The sequence below is a fragment of the Mauremys reevesii genome, linkage group 3, assembly GCF_016161935.1.
Source record: "Mauremys reevesii isolate NIE-2019 linkage group 3, ASM1616193v1, whole genome shotgun sequence".
Lineage (NCBI taxonomy): Eukaryota > Metazoa > Chordata > Testudines > Geoemydidae > Mauremys > Mauremys reevesii.
The window spans coordinates 76,455,219-76,477,188 of NC_052625.1; the positions used below are offsets into that span (position 1 = coordinate 76,455,219).

A 21,970-nucleotide genomic window follows, 5' to 3' on the forward strand; every position below is an offset into this window, starting at 1 on the left:
TGTTAAGGACTGAAAGTAGCAAAAGCGACTATGTCAGAAATTGATGCTAGATCTGAAAAGGAAATCTGGCATGAGTGCGAACAGAAACTTAAAACCATCAGCTCTATGTGGAGAAGTGATTTAGAAAGCAGAGACAACCAGGATGTATGTATAGGTAGGCAAAGCAAAAATCTGAAGAACACTATGGAACTCTGTGACAAGTAACAGGAAACTCATATTCAAATAAGAGCTAGAAAATGGAAGGGGGAAAATAGAGGATGAATTTGAGAGAGATATACAAGTAGGTGATCTTGAAAAGCTTCAGTCTACTAAAAAACCTGAGAGAAAAAAAACAAAGTTAAAAATTATTTTTTCAAGTCATTTTGAAGAGAAATAGCGATTCAGTGACTGCAGGTGACATCCAGAATAGCTGGAGCAGCATAAGTTAAAGAAATGTGAAGATTGAAAACCAACACTGGATCCACAGGATAAGGTGGTTCAGGATAATTTAAATATGATCTCAAAGTGATATTATGTTATCTTTCTGTGTTTAGTGTGAAGTATGTTGCTAATATGAAAGAAGTGAAAAAAACTCCTGTTTGTACAGCTCTGTAGGTACAACCACAATAGGCCTGATAGAAAAGAATGAGCACATATCCCTTTTTATGAGACGATAAACAACATTGTTTCCTGACATCAGCCTATAAATATTAATAGGATTGCAAATAGCAAGGTATGGCAATTACTTGACATAAATGCTTTGATAAAACAGGGATTCTATTAAGTGCTTGTGATGTCCCATTGAAGTCTACTCAAGTGTTTAAAGTTAGGCGTGTGCATACTTATCTTGCTGAACAGTACTATGGTCTTGACAGGCAACACAGAATTCTCATTGTTCAATCTGATTTCTTTTCTTTTCCTTTTTTGGTCTCTAGTTTCTTCCTAGAGTCTGATTCTCTTCTCACTCACAACAGTGTGAGTGAGGAGTAACTATTGGAGTTCATGGAGGTACACTAGTATAAAACTGATGTAAATAAAAGGAGAATCAGGCCCATCATGGACTTTTTTCCTTGCATTTCTTTCTGTTCCTTTATATAGAAGCTTCCACTATTTTATTAAATTTGGACAGTTAAACAGCTTATAACTCTTTGGGGCAGGGATCATCTTTTTATTCTGTGTTTGCACAAGACCTAGCACAATGGAGTCCTGGTCAAGGACTGGGGCTCTGAGGTGCTACAACACCACAAATAATAAAGGTTTCAGAGTAGCAGCCGTGTTAGTCTGTATCTGCAAAAAGAACAGGAGTACTTGTGGCACCTTAGAGACTAACAAATTAATTTGATTATAAGCTTCCATGGGCTACAGCCCACTTCATCGGATCCATAGACTGGAACATACAGCAAGAAGATACTTATACATACAGAGAACATGAAAAGGTGGAAGTAGCCATACCAACTTATGGCTCTCTTATGGTCACATAGCTACAATAGGAAGTTGTGTGAAATAAATGACATCACTAAGGGGTGTGTGTGCTATTGAATTTGATCTGTTTAACAGAAAACTAAAAATGCTAAAGGGACTGTTCAAATATTATGCTTCCCCCTGCACATGCTGACAAGTTATGTACTTTGTAGATCATTGTTCTGTGCTCATTATAACAATGGCATTTAAAGCTAAAGATTTATTAAATGTTCAGTACTTCACAATATGTTATAACTTACAAAGTGATTGGAAAATACAAATTGTTATCCAAAAGCCCTTCGCCTAGCACAGATATTAGTTTGTGCGGAAAAACACAAGATAAAGTGTTTTGTACAATGCTTCTTCTGTACAACAGCTTCATCAATTTTATGACTACAGTGTTTATACACACTGACACTATGATTTTTAATGATAGAATTGACTTCACTCCCACAGGAAGCTTTCCTAGTGCTAGATTACTCTCATCAGCCACCATTTCCCCCTCAATTATAGGTCACCCAAAGGGAGAGACAAAGATGGTCTTCTCATACCAAAATGCTTACCGATGAAAGTTCTTGTTCACATGGCTCTGCCATGTGCTGTTTGACAAATATTGGAGCTAAATACCAGATCCAGGCATTGAGATATCAGGAGTACACTTTAGGCAACAGTGGCTCTAGGCTTGGGTCCTTTATTTATTTATATGAGGGACAAGAGCCTACATTTTTCTCCTACTGAAGTTAATAGAAATTGAGTGTGCAAGGAATGTAGATTGAGGCCCTGACAGACAAATTTGTTCTTTGTTACCTTCATCTGTGCATCCCCATTGAACTCAGAGAGTGTCGTGAGTGCAACTGAGACTAAAATATAGCCCGCAGTTCCAAATTCTATTTCCATTACAACCCTAAATTTGGCAAATCTGAAGTGATGAAGAGCACAGGTGACTTTCTGCCACTTTGCTTTCTGACCCTGGATGATACCTGTGGGCCATTCCAGCCCTTGTATCAGTGCTATTTGTAGTAACTGTCCCCTAGAAGCAATCAGCCAGCCTTGGTATTTATGTCATACCCAATGCTATGGCTCTGAGTGACCATATGGTCATGCAGTGCCTTTGATTCCATCTCTGAGAATAGGATGGGGTTGGGCAGTATCATGAGGTCTGAAATAGGCCCAGTTTATTGATCTTAAAGGTAAACTGCAAAGCCCATCTTCTCTCCCTAAGCTTTTGAAGAGGCAAGAGAATTGTGTGAGCTGTTAGTAGTGGTAGGTGGGATTGTTTCACTCTTAAATATGCCTGGTTGCTGATGGTTGGGTTAGATCAGGGGTTGGCAACCTTTCAGACTTGGTGTACCGAGTCTTCATTTATTCACTCTAATTTAAGGTTTTGCGTGCCAGTAATACATTTTAACATTTTTAGAAGGTCTCTTTCTATAAGTCTATAATATATAACTAAACTATTGTTGTATGTAAAGTAAATAAGGTTTTAAAAATGTTTAAGAAGCTTCATTTAAAATTAAATTAAAACGCAGAGCCAGGTGGCCAGGACCTGGGCAGTGTGAGTGCCACTGAAAATCAGCTTGCGTGCCGCCTTCAGCGCCTGTGCCATAGTTTGCCTACCCCTGGATTAGATGGAATTGCTGGAGCAGCAGTGAGTGGTATTTTGATGATTGTATTGTAAATTATGTCAAGGGTGCCTAGAGCAAATTGAGAGGGATTCTTGTTATAAATCTAAATACATAAATAACTAGCACTAGATGGCTGCCTTGGATTGTTGGGTTTTTTTTCCTCTCTCTGCTGAGTGTTGCTTAAAGAAATAAAAATTGCAACTCTCTCTATATATAATTTAATATTCAGGGACTAAATCATCTCTTCTTGTGGAAAAAAAGCTATAAAAGGTGTAACATTGAGACAAAATATCAATAGTTTTTGAGGCTGCAGAAATTCCATTCAGAAGTCTTCCCTTTTGAGGAAGAAATGTCCTCACAAATCTCAAGAGAAGAAAGTATGACTAATTATACATGTGCAATAAACTCTAAGGAAATCCCACAAGTGCAACTAAATGAAGGGCCTGTCCTTCTGTGCTGCTTTTTGGGCCCCTCCATGTGCCCTCAGAGCCCACTAATGAGCTGTAGAATAACTAATGCCCATGTAAGTTTTGAAGGTCTCAACCAGGAGACCCCAGCACCACCACCACTACCCAGTGACCTGCATGGAACTCAGTTTAATCACTTTGTGAGTATTAACAGCAGGAATTAAAATTGGTTCCATGGAATTAAGGGTTTTGATCTTGGTCTCACTTGCACTGGATTAATAGCAGTGCATTTTCACTGCCGTTAGCGAAGATAGCTCTGGATTGACAGAGTGTAATTGAAATCAAAATCAGACTTGTATTTCAGACTTGATACTTGGACAGCCAGCCACTGTCTGCAATTTCTCCTAAACAGAAAAGGTAGAACATTAAAGAGAAAAGAATCAGTCACAGCTTTTGAATTCTTGAGTGTTGATAAAATTCTTATAATGGATTATCCATGATTAAAAGGTGAGTTAAACCCTGTTTGTGCTTAATTTAAGTCTTAAAGAATTTTGGTATTATTTGTTGTTGTTATACTTGCATTGCTCATTTTTCTTTTGAGACATAATTGACTTGATTCTGACCTCACTTATACTGGTTTTACCATACTGTAGGCCTAAACTTCAATCAGTGCAAATTGGTGTAGCATCATTTCTTTCATGGACCTACACTGATTTACACCAACTGAAGACCTGGGACTGTAACTCCATTAATTTTAGTGGAGTTAAAACTCATTTTCATCTGCATAAAAGCAAGATCAGAATCAGGAACTATATGAAAATTGATAAGATTTTTCCTTTTGTTGCTCTCTATTGTTTACAGTTTAGTAACAGGGTACGTTTTTGAAGTCTTTGATTCATCAATATTTATTATGCAATATTTCTAAAATAACTAATACAATAAAGAAATGTCACTGTCTATTAACTACATTGATCTTTAGCCAGGTTAATGCTTTCACAATGAAAGCTCAGCTACAGAAGTCAAGCTTAAAACATTTCCACTGATCTGAGAGAGATTTCCTTTTCATAAAGCATTTTGAAAAGTGCCTAAAAACTAGACCACAAAGGGACTTAGACATTGCTATGCCCAACTTTTATGTGCCTAGTAACCCAGCGGAATCCATAGTCCTGAGTTAGGCACCCAACCTCCCTATACAATGCATAAGGAGGGAGAGTCACCTAAGAATTGGATCCACAAAAGCCAGCACACTGGGCCAGGAGCCACCTAAGCTAGCCAGTAGGAAATGTCAAGGAGGGTGGGTCCTAAGGGACTTAGGTGCCTAAGTCCAAGTCAGACTTTCCACTTGGGATTCACACCTATCCCTAGGCTGGTTTTTGGCAAAAAAAAAAAGTTGGAGAAGGAGGTAGTGCCCGTACCTGCCCTCCCCTTTATAACTTTTAGCCCAGTGGTTAGAGCACTCACATGGGATATGAGAGACCCAGGTTCATTTATCACCTCTGCCCAATGTGGAGAAGGGATCTGAACTTTGGTCTCATCTGTCCCAGGAAAGTACCCTATCTGGGCTCTCAATCTCTCCTTTTAGAGCTGTTCCACATGGTATAAATATTTAAACATGCATGGGTTGGAGAGAAAGTGACAATGACTCTAGAGCTCACTCTTTAGGGCAATAGGGAGAGCCAGGATCCAGTCCTCTTAATCCAATTCGTACTTAATTATACATTAGACTACAGCATCTGTGCACATGTTCACTGTCACAAACATAGGCTCCAAAGAGACTTTCAAGAGGAAATGTAGACACCTACTGAGTTAGCTGGTAACTAAGGGCTTGTCTACACTACAGGACTATTTCGAATCTACTTAAGTCGAATTTGTGGATTCGACCTTAATAAGTCGAATTTGTGTATCCATACTAAATACACAAATTCGAACTTCTGAGTCCACATTCACGGGGCCAGCTTCGACTTTGGAAGCGGTGCACTGTGGGAAGCTATCCCACAGTTCCCGCACTCCCCGCTGCCCATTGGAATTGTGGGATTTCACCCCAATGCATGCTGGGGGGAAAAATGTGTCGTCATTGAACCGTCAATCCCGCCTCCTCTCTTCCTTGAAAGCGCCGGCGGAAATCTGTTCGCGCCCTTCTCTGGTCGGTTACAGCGCGGACGCCACAGCACTGCGAGCATGGAGCCGCTGCGATCATCGCTGCACTTATGGCGTTGTCAACTCCTCGCGCGTTATCGTCCACCTCTTCCACAGTCAGATGCTGAGAAACCGGGCGAGGAGGCTCCGGCAGCACGGTGAGAGAGTGGCGCAGACCTCTCACAAAGCAGGTACGCCGGGCAGTGGAGATCATGGTGGCAATGGGTCAAGTTCATGGTGTGGAACGGCGATTCTGGGCCCGGAAACAAGCACAGACTGGTGGGACCGCATAGTGCTGCAGGTCTGGGATGACACAGAGTGGCTGCGAAACTTCAGGATGCGTAAGGACACTTTCCTTGAACTGTGTGACTTGCTGTCCCCTGCCCTGAAGCGCCAGGACACAAGGATGCGAGCAGCCCTGACTGTGCAGAAGCGAGTGGCCATAGCCCTCTGGAAACTTGCCACGCCAGACAGCTACCGGTCAGTAGCGAACCACTTTGGCGTGGGCAAATCTACCGTGGGGATTGCTGTCATTCAAGTAGCCCACGCAATCGTTGAGCAACTGCTCTCAAAGGTAGTGACTGTCGGAAATGTCCAGGCCATCATAGATGGCTTCGCGCGATGGGATTCCCAAACTGCGGTGGGGCTATAGATGGGACTCACATCCCTATCCTGGCACCAGCCCACCAGGCCAGCGAGTACATTAACCGAAAGGGCTACTTTTCAATGGTGCTGCAAGCTGTGGTGGACCATAGGGGACGTTTTACCAACATCAACGTCGGGTGGGCGGGCAAGGTTCATGACGCGCGTGTGTTCAGGAACTCTGGTCTGTTTAGACGCCTCCAGGCAGGCACTTTCTTCCCGGACCACAAAATAACGGTTGGGGATGTGCAGATGCCTACAGTGATCCTCGGGACCCGGCCTACCCGCTAATGCCCTGGCTCATGAAGCCCTATACAGGCGCCTTGGACACTGAAAAGGAACTCTTCAACTACCGGCTGAGCAAGTGCAGAATGGTGGTGGAGTGTGCTTCGGACGTCTCAAGGGAGATGGCGGACCTTACTGACTCGCTCGGACATCAGCGAAAAGAATATCCCCGTAGTTATTGCTGCTTGCTGTGTGCTCCACAATCTCTGTGAGAGCTAGGCGAGACCTTTTTGGCCGCTTGGGAGGTTGAGGCAAATCGCCTGGCTGCTGTTTACGATCAGCCAGACACCCGTGCTGAGAGAATATCCCAGCGGGAAGCGATATGCATCAGGGAGGCTTTGAAAGCGAGTTTCCTCGCAGAGCAGGGTAACCTGTGACTGTCCACTTGATTTTAAGAGAGCCTGATCATAAACCAAGTTTTCCCCACTTCCCAAGGACGTTTTAAAACTAAGGACATGTTTTAGTAATTAATAATAAATCTTTCGTTGACTTTTCATTTCTGTTTATTCGTTGAAACATGGAAGCATTCTGTGCTGGTTAAGGTGTGCACTGATGGGTGGGTTTGCAGGAAGGGCGAGGGTGCCGTCCTTGGATAGGGGTTACCATGACGGCTGTGGGTTTGGGCGTTGGAAGGGTGAGGGTGTGGGGAAGGGTGAGTATCTGCCCCTGGATGAGGTCTATTTTTGGGGCTCGGGGCACCGGGAGGATCGTGACTACGGTCCAAATGCATGTGAAGGAAGCCTGCCTTTACATTCGGGGATGTCAGGCACCAGGACCCTGCACAAGCATACACCTCAAGGAAAGACCGGGGCCGCAAACACCACACAGACTGTCCCTGGTGCCTAGTGACTGCAGTCTGTGTGTGCCCTGCAGTTGACCCTGCAGCCAAGTCTGTAGCATGGCACTGTGGGCTATGCAGTGACATTACAATTACCCCCCCCCCCCCACAGAACAACAGAAAGTCTTCTGACACCAGAAACGTGACGGAAACAGTCAGTAACACCAAACCGCTTTTAATAATGTAATACACAGTGGGGGGTTTGAACTTGGAGTTGGGACTGGTTGATGCTGTAAAGAAAGAGCTTGTACAAATTTACAGCGCGACAGTTGTCTCTAACATTATCGGTGTGCTGCGGTGCAGGGACAGTTCTCACGGCCCCTACCGCCCCTCCGTCTTGTCACTTTGGGTGAGGGGGGGACAGGACTTCTTGGCGTTGGAGGGCGGTTGCAGATGCACTGCAGGGGGGCTCTCTCCTCCTGACTGCGGTCTTGCAGAACATCTACAAGGCGCCGGGCGTGTCCGCTTGCTCCCTCATTAGACCAAGCAGCGTTTGAGTCGCCTGCTGGTCTTCCTGCCGCCACCTATCCTCCCGTTCCAGGTGTGTGCGATGCTGCTGACACAGGCTCTCCCTCGACTGTCTCTGCTCTGCCGCCTCCGCTCTGGAGCTGGCCATCAGTTCCTGGAACATGTCGTCCCTTGTCTTTTTCTTTCTGCGTCTAATCCGAGCCAGCCTCTGCGAGGGGGATGGCGGGGCAGTCCGGGAAGGAGCCGAAGCTGTGTGATGTGAAAAAGTAGGTGATTTCCTTGAACACATACATGTTTGCCAACAGTAAACACAGTCTAGTCAGTTTCAGTGAACAAGACCAAAGAGGGAACCAAGTCTCAGGAGATCTCAGAACTAGTCCGAGATTTCGGAATACGCTCTCATTGGCGGCGCCATTGCACTGGAGAGCGCACAAGCGAGGAGAGACAGCTGCATCCCTCTTGCACAAAGTCCTGGTAAGCCTTACAGTACAGAGTGCTTATCAGTTAGTGCTTAGCTGTGCTCTCCTGCTGGAGGCAATGTGCAAAGCAGAAAAGATGAGCGTTATGCGGCATCTCCCGCCAGTGAACAGGAAAGACCCCTGTATGCTTTTCCTCTGAGGCCTGCCACAAGTGGCTGTTAAGCGAGGTCATTCTTATGCAAAGTAAAACTCTGTTAAGCGAGGGTCATTCTTATGCAAAGTAAAACTCTGTTAAGCGAGGTCATTCTTATGCAAAGTAAAAGTCTACCATGCACAATAGTAACAGTACACTAATTCCACTAATTAGATGCAGCACTTCCACAACGACATCACCCTGAGGCGTGTCAGGCGCACACAGAGAGAGCGGATGTTAATAGAAGCCCTGCACAGACCAGGACCCTACGCTGCCATGCTCATAGAGGCGATGGTCCCCCTCTACCTGAGGATGGCATGGCGCGGAAGAGTGTGCTTCAACGGAGCACCCAATAAAGCACCTCTCCCAAGAAACCTCTTGCTGAGGCTTTTCCAGCTGCTCTCTGAGAGCTTTTTTGAAATATCCCCAGAGGACTATTGCTCCATTGCTGTTTGTGTAGACCTGCTGTTTGTTTAGTTTCATATTTAAAAATGTTTATATAGTATTTCTATTTTTTATATAAATCCCTGTTTCTTAAAAAATAAATGTTTCCCTGTTTGTAGCACTTACCGCCTGATCCTTCCCCTGATTCCGAGTCCTGGTTAACGGGCGGGGACGGTTGGTAGGGGATCTCTGTGAGGGTGATGAAGAGGAAAGCGGGAGTGGGTTCGATGTCGCCTGCGCCGTCCTCTAAAGACCCTTCCTCATCTTCCCCATCGGCGAACAGGGAGGGGGAACTGTCCCGGTACACTATTCCGTCCTCGGAGTCCACCGTCACTGGTGGGGCACTGGTGGCAGACCCACCTAGAATGGCATGCAGTGCCTCGTAGAAGCGGCATGTCTGGGGCTGGGCTCCGGGCGTCCGTTTGCCGCTCTGACTTTTGATACCCTTGTCTTAGGTCCTTCACTTTCACGCGGCACTGCATCGCATCCCGGCTGTATCCTTTGTCTTTCATGGCTTTAGAGACCTTCTCGAAGGTCTTCGCGTTCCGCTTGTTGGAGCGCAGCTCCGAGAGCACAGACTCCTCGCCCCACACAGCGATCAGATCCTGGACTTCCCGGTCAGTCCATGCTGGGGACCTCTTTCTAGTCTGGGATTGCCCGGACTCCTCTGCTGGAGAGCTCTGCATCGTTGCAGGTGCTGCGGAGCTCGCCCCGATGTGCAACCAGAACGTCAGATTCAAACCGCCCAGACAGGAAAATGAATTCAAATTTTCGCGGGTCATTTCCTGTGTGGCTGGCCAGAGAATCCAAGCTCGGACTGCTGTCCAGAGCGTCAACAGAGTGGTGCACTGTGGGATAGCTCCCGGAGCTGCTAAGTTCGATTAGCATCCACACCAAGCCTAATTCGAGCTAGCAAGTGCGAATTTAGCGTTACTCCACCTGCCGGGGTGGAGTACCAAATTCAAACTAAAGAGCCCTCTAGTTCGAATTAAATGGCTTCCTGGTGTGGACGGTTGAGCGGTTAGTTCGAATTAACGCTGATAAATTCGAATTAAAGTCCTAGTGTAGACCAGGCCTAAGTGGAGGTTTTTATGCTGCCAGTGGCTCCTAAATGTTGGATTTAGGCACCTCAAGTGCTAGAGAGCTCTGCTCTTGTGTGGATCTAGCACTACGTCATTTATGTTCTTAAGTCCCATTTTCAAGAAAGACTTTGACCCTTAGGAGCTTAACTCATTGACAGTCAATGGGATTTAGCATCCTAAGAAGAGTGACCATATTTCCCTACTGAAAACAGGACACCCGGAGTGGATATAGACCCTTCTGCCCTAGAAGATTTCCCCATCCCCTCCTCTCTGTCCCTATCCCTGACTCACTGCTTCAATTTCCCTCATCCCTTGCCCTCTGCTCACCACTCTGCACTGAGAGAATGAGTTGCCTGGTGTAGCCACTGGCCCAAGCCCCAGCACCAGCAGCTGCTGCTCTCCAGCTGCCCAGACGGTGCTTAATTTGTGCTAGGGCTTAGCCTCAGCACCTCTTTCATTACATATTAAGCACTGCATGGACATCAATTTTTTTTGTGGGGGGGGGGGGGAGGAAACTGGGCTTCTGTCCCGTTTGCTCTTGCTTGAATGTTCCTCTGCGCCCCTGTAGGGCAAGAGCAAATAGGACAAATAACCAGTATTGCCAAAACATCATGACATCCAGGATAGAGCTTAAACAGGGGACTGTCCTGGACAGAACAGGACATATGGTCACTTTACTCCCAAGGGCCAGATTCTGAAAGGTATTTAGGCATGTAAATATGCAGATAAACACGTAGCAGGATTTTCAAAAGGGCTTATGTAAGGTTAGGCACTTAACTCTTATTAGGATCATTTAAGAATTATTTGAAAATTCCACTAGTCACATATCTGCACCTTCAAGCATCTAAACACCTTTGACAATCTAGCCCTAAATATCTAAGTCACTTCAGAAAATATTGTGATTCCAGGTATATCCCACATTCCAGGTGAGTGGCCTTACAACTGGGCTATTAGCTATTTTGGCCTCTCTGGACATGTCTACACTATTAGTTTGATTTAATAGAAGTCAATTTTTTAGAAATTGATTTGAAGTCGGCGGTGTGCGTCCACAGTACCAAGGCTAGCGTCTACTTTCGGAGCGTTGCACTGTGGTAGCTATCCCACAGTTCCCACAGTCTCTGCCCCACATTGGAATTCTGGGTTGCACTCCCAATGCCTGATGGGGCAAAAACATTGTCACAGGTGGTTCTGGGTACATATCAGGCCCCCGTTCCCTCCCTCCATGAAAGCAATGGCAAAAAATCGTTTCTCACCTTTTTTCCTGGGTTACCCACGCAGACAACATACCACAGCAAGCATGGAACCCGCTCAGCTCACTGTCACCGTACATCTCCTGGGTCCTGCTGACAGACATGGTACTGCAGTGCTACACAGCAGCAGCTCCTTGCCTTTGCAAGTTGGCAAAGACGGTTGCCAGTCATCCTGTACCGTCTGCTGTTGTCATGGGTGCTCCTGGCTGGCCTCGGAGAGGTCGCTCAGGGGTGCCTGGACAAAAATGGGAATGACTCCCCAGGTCATTCTCTTCTTTAAGTTTTGTCTAATGGAGATTCAGTCTTGCCTGGAGCAACGGGCAAGCCTACTAAAGAACCAGAGAGGCAAATGGCCGCTCTGGGTCAGAGTCCCAGACATCCCACAGAAATGATGAGCTGCATGCCATTCTAAGGGATGCCCCTACAACAACCCATTGCTTCCCTCCTCCCTCCCCCCTACCAGGCTACCTTGGCAGTTATCCCCCCCATTTGTGTGATGAAGTAATAAAGAATGCATGAATTTGAAACAACACTGACTTTATTGCCTCTGCAAGCAGAGATCAAAGGGGGAGGGGAGGGCGTTTGGCTTACAGGGAAGTAGAGTGAACCACCATTCTGCACTTGCTCAGCCTATAGTTGGACTGTTCCTTACTACTGTCCAGGTTTCATGAGCCATGGGAGCAAGGGGTAGGCGCGACTGCATGGAGCTGCTGACTGGGAGAGTAGCCTGAGGCAGAAGCCTCCAGCTGGCATGATATTCCAGGCAGGACTGAATCTCCATTACACAAAACTTAGAGAAAGAGATTGACCTGAAGTCATTCACATTTTTGTCAAGGCACCCCTGACCGACCTCACAGAGGTCAGCCAGGAGCACCCATGTCTGCCCAGGCGCCCCCGACCGACCTCACCAGGGTCGGCCAGGAGCACTCACGGGACAACGACGACGGTTAGCAGTCATATTGCACCATCCGCAAGGCAAGGCAAGGGGATACTGCTGTGTAGCTCTGCAGTACCGCATCTGTCAGCGGCACCCAGGAGACATACGGTGACAGTGAAAAAAGGCAAGAAATGATTTTTTGCCGTTGCTTTCACGGGGGGTGGGGAAGCTGATGACATATACCCAGGACCACCCACGACAATGCTTTTGACCCATCAGGCATTGGGAGCTCAACCCAGAATTCAAATGGTTGACGGAGACTGCGGGAACTGTGGGATAGCTACAGTCATCAGTCACCCCTCACTCCATGAGAGCAACTGCAGACAATTGTTTTGCACCTTTTTTCTGCACAGACGCCATAGCATGGAGCCTGCTCAGATTGCCATGGCAGTTATGAGCACACTAAACAACACACACATTATTCTGCAGTATATGCAGCACCAGAATCTATAAAGGCAGTCGAGGAGGTGACGTCAGGGCGGTCACGAGAGAGATGAGGACATGGACACAGACTTCTCTAGAAGCATGGGCCATGGCAATTTGTCCAGCCTGGTGACAATGGGGCAGGCTCATGCCATGGAACACAGATTCCGGGCCTGGAAAACAAGCACAGACTGGTGGGACTGCATAGTGTTGCAGGTCTAGGATATTCACAGTGCCTGTGAAACTTTCGCATGCATAGGGGAACTTTCATGGAACTTTGTGACGTGCCTTCCCCTGCTCTGAAGCACAAGATGAGAGCTGCACAACCCCAACTACAGCCCTCCACCCCACCCTATTCTCTGGGCTGATCGCTTCACCCCTCCCCCCACCGCATGGCTAACATTGGGGATGATTTCTGTTCAGCCACAGGCAAACAGCCTAGTAGGAGCGGCCACCTCTGAATGTCCCCTTAATAAAATTCCCCTATTTCAACCAGGTGACCATGAATGATATCACTCTCCTGAGGATAACAGAGAGATAAAGAACAGATGTTGCTTGAATGCCAGCAAACACCGGGACCATACGCTGCAATGCTTTGTTATGCAATGATTCCAGACTACATGCTACTGACCTGGAGTGGTAATGGAGGATGGAATAAGGCTGCCCTCCCCAGAAACCTTTTGCAAAGGCTTTGGGAGAACATCCAGGAGAACTTCACTGAGATGTCCCTGGAGGATTTCGGCTCCATCTCCATTAACAGACTTTTCCAGTAGCTGTACTGGCTGCAAATGCATCCCAAGTCTTCAGGGCAAATTAATCATTAAACACGCTTGCATTTAAACCATGTACAATATTTACAAAGGTACACTCACCAGAGGCGCCTTTGCTGCCTTCAAGGTCCATGAGCCCGCCTTGGGTGGGTTGGGAGGGTACTGGCTCCAGGGTGATAAACAGTTCCTGGCTGTCGGGGGAAAGGTTTTCTCCACTTCCTTGCTGTGCGCTAACTTCAATGTCCTCCTCCTCATCCTCATTCCCTAAATCCACATCCCTGTTGCGTGAGAGTCCATTGACAGAGTCAAAGCACAGGGGTGTGGTAGTTGTAGGGGCAGCCCCTAGAATAGCATGCAGCTCATCATAGAAGCGACATGTCTGGGGCTCTGCCCCAGAGCGGTCATTTGCCTCTCTGGTTTTTTGGTAGGCTTGCCTCAGCTCCCTAAGTTTCACGTGGCACTGCTGCGGGTCCCTGTTGTGGCCTCTGTCCTTCATGCCCTTTGAGATTTTTTCATATATTCTGGCATTTTGTCTTTTGGAACAGAGTTCAGATAACATGGATTCATCTCCCCATACTGCGATAAGATCCAGTACCTCCCGTTCAGTCCATGCTGGAGCTCTTTTGCGATTCTGGGACTCCATGGTCATTTGTGCTGATCAGCTCTGCATGGTCACCTGTGCTGATCAGCTCTGCATGCTGGAGAAACAGGAAATGAAATTCAAAAGTTTGTGGGGCTTTTCCTGTCTACCTGGCCAGAGCATAGGAGTTGAGAGTGCTGTCCAGAGTGGTCACAAATAGAGCTCTCTGGGATAGCTCCCGGAGGCCAATACCGTTGAATTGCGTCCACACTTCCCCAAATTAGACTCAACAAGGTCAATTTCAGCACTAATCCCCTCGTTGAGTAGGAGTACAGAAATTGATTTTAAGAGCCCTTTAAGTCAACAGAAATGGCTGTGTCGTGTGGATGGGTGCAGGGTAAAAAAAAAAAAAAAAAAAAAAAAAAAAAAAAAAAAATCGATCTAACACTGCTAAATTTGACCTAAACTTGTAGTGTAGACCAAGCCTCTGTCTCTAGAAATTCCATCCTGGACCTGAAAGAAGTTTTGTTTTTGACAAATCAGCATTTTCCAACCAAAAAAATTAGTCTAAAAGTATCCAATCAGCTCTAGCTGGCAATTCTGCATATCACAATAATACTGCAATACTGCTGTTTCTACTCCAGGCACAAATTTATTTAATTACCAAGTGAAGGCTGAGAAATGAAGCAGTTAGAACTGAGGTGTAGACCATGCCTCCTCGCAGTACTGCTAGAGTACTTCTCACAGAGAAAAGGTGAATTAGCGGTACTCAGTGTGCCCCAGCCTTCAAGCAGAGTGGAGCAGCAAATAAACAGGGCACTGGCCTGCAGTCAGGCAGGAATGAGCATGAAGCAGTTTATGGGGCTCAGGAAGGGGTGACTGAGGAGCACAGGCCTCCTGGCCTTTGGAGGAGGTGTACTGCCACCCCAGGGGTGGAGTGGTAGGGGGACACGGACCCACCCAACTCCACCACGTCCCAGCCCAGAGCCCTAACAGTGGCATCAGCATCCACTGCATCAGCAAGGAATCCATCTGCAACACACTGACCATGTTTCTGGTTGTACCACAGCCAGATGATAGTCTGATTCCTCTGGGCTACTTTCTATTCTCGCCCTCAGGTGTACCTGCATCCAGGGCTTTTCCTCAGTCTACCTGGGATACACCACCAAGGATAGCAGTCAGTGCCAGGAGTAGCACAGTTCTCTGGAAGCTCATGCAGGTCCTCGGGGCAGCAGCCATTCTCCTGGGCATCCCACTCCAGCAGTGGGGAAGAAGCATTTGTCTCCTTTGAAAGCTCCCTCTCACAACTGAGCTGCTGGGTCAGCCTTTTATACTTCCTCTTCCTGTTCCATCCCTCTGCTTCCGGCATGGGGGGGTGGGGTGGCCCTCCTGGTTCCACCCACCTCTGAGGGATGCCATGCCTACTCACTACATCAGGTAATACAGATTTAAGGCTGACAGCCCAAATTTACCTCTGTCTCCCTATGTTTATGCCTTAAAAGAAATTATCCCCTTAGACTATTCCAAATTATTGGCAAAATTATAATTTCATATAAACGCCCATTTCAAATAGAACCTGTCACTCAGTGATTTACAGAATCATACACATTCCCCAAAAGTGGAATTTAATTGTGACTGTCTACCAACTCAGGGACAGATATATTTCTCTCTCACTCAGCTGTCAGTGGGAGGATTGATACTTGACATATTTATGAACTCAAACATTGATTTTCCTCTCACAGGAGGAACTTCTTTGGATATGACTCCCTGCCCTCTATCCTTTTACTCCTCTTCAACTCAGTGAATTAAGCCAAGGTGCTCTTGGAGACAAAGAGCTAGCTTTTGCCACTCTTCTGTGACCTGGAAATCACAGGGCTAGATCCTTTATAGTACACAGCATGGTGACTCTCTAGCTGGTGTGGCAAACCCAGGCCAAATGGCTACAAGGGGCGGGGGTAGGAATTAGTCCCAGGGGGATTAAAAGGCTTTTCCCTATCCATTGAGGAGAGACAGCTGTGAGAAATTAGGTTCAGCTGGAACAGGGGTTATCAGGGAACTAATTTGGTTCAGCTGGCCCCAATTGCTGGTGACCTTTTTAAACCCCTCCCTGGCAGAGAAACAGGGGGAGTGAGAGAAGCAGCTAGCAAATAGATGCAGCAAGGCTCTGCCCTCTTCCAGCAAGGAAGACTGCACTCTGTCTCCAGAAGGGGAGTAAAACAGCAAGGGGCTGACTGAGAGAAGGATCAGCCAGACCCTGCATGACTGGGAAGGCTTTTACTTTGCCCAAGCCTGTGTCTCCAAGGCAAAAAGGGACTGAGCCAGCTGAGGAGAAGCAGGTACTTTGCCACACTGGTTGCCTTGAGAGACTAGGCACTGCTGTCTATCCTGCATCAGGAGTATGCCCTGTTCCCCCTCAGTGTTGACCTGCTGGTACAGACTGGACAGTCACCAAAAGGTGAGTCCTGGTGTCTAGATTCAAAGCAGCAATGAGTTCCAGTGGGAAGCCTCAACCTGTTACTCTTATGGGGAATGTGAAGGAGGTTTTATTCAGCCTCCCCATTATGGTTATATATAGTCTCTCTTGCATTATACTTGTGAGATTATGGGTTGTGAGCAATTCCAATCAGAAGATTTTTTTTTTTGTTTTCAGCTCATGATGATGTCACACTCACTATTAGAATTTGCATGGAATTGTTCTGCTATGTGACTTGGATAAGCCTGGACTTTGAAGGTCCATCCCCTCCACTCCTGCAGGATCAACTCCTGATGGCTCTGTGAGGAATTACCTTCTCTTTAGTTCAGAAGGTGCCCTAATTAAATACCAGTCTCATGGGTAAAGAAGCATGGCTTCTCACAGGCAGACTGGGCAAAAGCTTAGCTCAAGAGTAGCAAATTCCCCAGACACCCTATAGGAACCCACCCTAAATCAAACTCTGTATGACATGAATCCCCAGCTCTTTCTGCTGTACTTTTACAGCCAACCTCACCAAGATGTTCACCTGAAGCCTCTTTTCCACTGTGCAGCAGAACAGGTGGAATACTGAATTTTCTATACAATATATTTTCACAAATCTGTCCTACAAAATATTTCCAACCCCCTCAATAAAGGAGAACTGCATTTTTAAACAATTAAATCGAAACTTGTAAATGAAAATATACTGATATCTGAAAGAAAATAAATGTCCTAATTCTCTCCCATCAAATATGCCAGGACAATGGGCATAATTCCCAATTTATTAGCCCCACTGATATGCTATTAAGCACTCCAAATTTAAGGAGATAACTGATTCAGGTGTAGGACCTCAAACTAGTTCAGAAGTGCAATCACACTCGGGCTTTGCTGATTTGATATTCTTAGTAGAGCTGGGCTGAAGAGGAGAAGGAGCAGATGTCATCAATCGTTGTACCCAACTGACTGACATGCATCCTCAGAACATTCACTCTAACTGTAGGGGGACTGAATAATCTATCATGAGGCCACCATCTCCTCTGAGAATCAATCCAGTAAACAGTGATTCCATGCTTCTCAGAATGGAGCACCCATGTTAATCAAATGGTGTGACACTGATGTGTCAACTTCTGCTACAAGCAAGTTTCTGTGGAGATAGATTTCAAAGTCTGTCACTGAGCTCAGACTGCCAACTTCTCAATCAGATCCCCTTATTTGACCCAGTATGCCACTGGCATAGTTAAAGAAACAGACTAAGACAGACAAAACCTTAAGGCCTGATGCAAAGTCTGCTGGAGTCATAGAGGTCTATAAAATCAGAAAGACTCCCATTGGATTCAATGAGCTTTGGATCTGGACCATAGTGTGGTTTTTTTCCCCCACTATCCTATGCAATCCTTGAGTCCGACTGCATAAAACTGGCAGTGATTTTTTTTCTGTCTGATTAGTCTCAAAAAGCAGAGAAAGAGAACAACACTAAAAGCCTTGTTGTTATATGTGTTTGCTTGCTATACTATTACCACACAATGAACTTAGTTAAATAAGGGTTACGGTGGCTCACATGCAATTTAACATTGACACACACCCTCAAACTCCAGTAAAGAAACCATTAAATCCTGATATGCCTAAAAGACTAAACAAACAGATACACATACTCTGTATGATACATCAGCACTTGCTCACCAAACATCCACACATCATCACAAGTCACTCCCAGTCTTAACTGTGGTCACTGATAATGAGGTGGTTTTGGAACAAACTGATAAATTAAACAATCAAGTCTCCAGAACCATATGGTAATCCCCCAAGAGTTCTGAAGGAACTCAGATATGAAATTGCAGAACTACTAACTGTGGTATGTAACCTATCGCTTAAATCAATCTCCGTACCAGATGACTGGAGGCTAGCTAATGTAATGCCCATTTTAAAAAAAAGCTCCGGAGGCTATCCTGGTTAAAAGATAGGAAACAAAGGGTAGGACTAAATGGTCAGTTTTCAAAGCAGAGACAGATAAACAGAAGGATCCCTCAAGGATTTGTACTCTGACCAATGCTGTTCAACATATTCATAAATGATCTGGAAAAAGGAGTAAACACTGAGGCGGCAAAGTTTCCAGACAATAAATTACTCAAGATAATTCAGTCCAAAGCTGACTGCAAAGAGTTACAAAGGGACCTCACAAAACTGGGTGACAAAATGACAGATTAAATTCAATCTTGATAACTGTTAAGCAATACACACTGAAAAATATAACCCCAACTAAAAAAATGATGGGGCCTAAGTTAGCTGTTACCACTCAAGAAAGATCCTGAAGTCATTCTGGATAGTTCTCTGAATATATCTGTTCAATGTGTAGCAGCAGTTGAAAAACCAACAAAAATGTTAGGAACCATTAGGAAAGGGGTAGATAATATCATAATTAATATATAAATCCATGTAAGCCTATGTCTTGAATACTGCATTAGAATTGGACAAAGTACAAAGAAGGGTAACAAAAATTATTAGGGGTATGGAACAGATTCCATATGAGGAGAGATTAAAAAACTGGGATTGTTCAGGTAAGAAGAGAGATAACTAAAGGGGGATATCAGAGAGATCTATAAAATAATGAACATTGTAGAGAAAAAGTATTATTTACCCTTTCACGTAACACAAGAACCAGGGGTCACCCAATGAAATTAATAAGCAGCAGGTTTAAAAACCATAGGGAAGTACTTTTTTATATACCACACAATCAACTTGTGAAACTCATTGCCGGGGATGTTGTGAAGGCCAAATGTATAACTGGGTTCAAAAAGGAATTAGATACGTTCATGGAGATAAGTATTAGCCAGGATGGGCAGGGATGCAAAACCATGCTCTGAGTGTCCCTAAGCCTCTGACTGCCAGAAGGTGGGACTGGACAACAGGGTATGGATCACTCAAAAATTGCACAGTTCTGTTTGTTCCTTCTGAAGCATCTGGCACCAGCCACTGTCAGAAGGCAGGATACTGGGCTAGATGGACCACTAGTCTGATCTAGTATGGCCATTCTTATATCTTGGATTGATAGTTGTCTCACTTCTTTCAGCATGAAATCTGTTAAGCAGAGCACTATAAGAGGTGGAAAACAATGCCAGTCTGCTTACTGCGCTGGCTTCCCACAGAAAACCAGGTCAATTTCAAGGTCTTAGTCCTCTTTAAGGCTCTCTTTGGCATTGGCCCAACTACCTAAAGAATATCTTTCACCTAGAGATCACAAGCTCCCGCTTCAGCCATATTTCAGCACAGAAATAATTCAAACCTCAGCACCATGAGAAGGTTTGTACACTGCTGGCCCAAAAGTATGGACCTCACTTCCAGAGGAAATGAGAATAATAAAATCTATAGTTACACTTAATTTGGAAAGTAAAACAATTCTTTAAGCTTTCCCACAATATAATCAGTGAGAGAAGATACGAGGAAGAGGAGCCATACAAACACAAACCCAATTTTAAAAAAATCCAAAGTTTAGCTACCTCCTAAGGAGAAATCTAGCCTACTTGTTAGATTAATTCTGGCATTTGGTGCATTTGTGAGGTGTTCAGATACTATGGTGAGGAGAATTAAATGGATCGGGAGACAGGGTTTGAGTCCAGCCCCTCTGAAATGAAGGGGACAGGATAGAATAGTTTATAAACACAAGCAATGGCATATGAAGAAGAATAGCTTCTTCTTGTCACCCCATTCGCCTCACATTTTTGCTAAAACTATGACCTTGAGGCAGGCTGCAGAGAAACTAAATTGCATCAGCACTAGAAGCCCTACATAAATCACACAAGCCATCTAAGTAACAGCAACAGGAATTAAAAAAAAAAAAAGAAATGAAAGCAGTGTTATTGATTATATCATCAAGATTTACATATGCTCCTGAGGCCCAATACTCGAGGAGCCAGTTTTAAAACTAAACATTTCTCAGTCACACATTTCTACTAGGCTAAGCTAATTGGCATTGTGGATAGGAGAATAATGGAACCTCAAATTAGCCTCCTCTGATAGCGTGCCACATCTGTTTATCTGTCAGTGTGGTAATACACCAGGAGCGTTGAGTGATTTGTTTACAATAGAAGAACAATTCACTTAAAAGTTTTGCAACTAAAGAAGTGCATCAGGAGAAAAGCAACTTTCCACTGATTGTGTCACAACAGTAAGTGTGCAAACATCATTTGCAGACCATTAGTCAACATAATAGTAAAAGCAATGATGCTCTTTCAAAATGATCACAAGCTAAAAAATGTGCTAACATTTGCAATTGTTGGTTCTAGCAGTCCCAGCATGTCCTTCGGCCTAGCCCAATTCCTATCATTAAGGCAGTGGTTCTCAACCCATGGCGGGAGGCTGCTTGTGGCCCAATCAGCACACAGCAGTGGTCTGTGTGACATCCTCAGGGCCATACAGTAGAGAGAGAGAGAGAGAGTGTGTGTGTGTGTGTGTGTTTGGATGCAGCCCACATAACACACAGAGCTGTATTTGGTGCCAAGAATGGTAAATAGGTTGAGAACCACAGCATTAAGGGGTTTACAGTGATGATCCATGCTCTGAATTGTCAAAAGAACCAGCTTCTTTTGTCTCGCATTTTAAGCTATATTAAAATAGATCTAGTTTCTACTAATATAGATCCATCTTATACTGGGAAAGTGTGTGTTTCCCAGTATAGCATATATCAGTTCCCCAACCAAAATAAACTATACAGGTGAGACAATTTCAGGAAATCTGTCTACAATTTATTAATTCTGTTTGAGACTATGAACTCTGTATGTTTTAGACTTTATGATTATTTGTGCTAAGAAAGAGGAGCACCTGAGTGTCTCTGACAGATGGTCATTAAAGACAAGCAATACATGAATAGATCTTGCAGAAACAGAACAGGGTGGCTGCATTCTAGGTGAAATCAGTTTTCTCCAGTTTCTTCTGCAGAAAGCCAGGATTTTAAGGAATGGACAATCCCCAGAAGGCAAAGAAACATGTGTGTCAGAGCTGGGATTTAAAGGCTGAGAAGTTGAGGAGTGACTCACAGAAGGTGTCACAGAGGGACACAAAAGGACAGGTTTCCTTAGCAAGAGGGAACTATTATGTGTGGTAGATCAGCTGAAGGACACTGACTGCAGGCGTCAAAGAAAGATACTCCATGATTTGGAGGAGAAATCATGAGCTGGAGGAGTGCAGTCCAGAAGAGGAGACTTGGAACCCTGAAAGGACATTGATCCAAATCCCAAAGAACACTGAGACAAGGAATGACATAGATGTTTATTATTTTACCTATATCTGTATATCTCATGTGCCATCTAAAGTAAACAGTGATTGTTTTTGAAATCCTTCTGCAAAGTCTGTGTCTATTTGCTTCAACTGTTGTGTGTCCCTAAGGACTAAATGTAAACCCAAGTGCTCATCAGGGTGAAGCTTTGTGAAAGGGTGAGCTTAAACTACTGAGAAGTCTTGGGATTGTTCAGGTCTAGGGCTGCTGGGCCCCACTTCCAGATGGGGTATCAAACAGTCTGTGCCCAAGTATTGTGCTAAAGTTGCTGGAGTCTGACCAAGGAGTTGCCTGACTTAGGGTGTACTGA

At 45.1% G+C, this 21,970-nt stretch overlaps 1 long non-coding RNA gene across 1 annotated transcript; it reads left to right on the top strand.

Annotated features, from left to right (window-relative positions):
- The first annotated feature begins 16,074 nt into the window (after window positions 1–16,074).
- Window positions 16,075–21,724, top strand: LOC120402038. Its single transcript, XR_005596923.1, has 3 exons — window positions 16,075–16,394; window positions 16,590–16,713; window positions 21,312–21,724. It is a non-coding gene; the product is annotated as an uncharacterized LOC120402038 (long non-coding RNA).
- The last annotated feature ends 246 nt before the right edge of the window (window positions 21,725–21,970 follow it).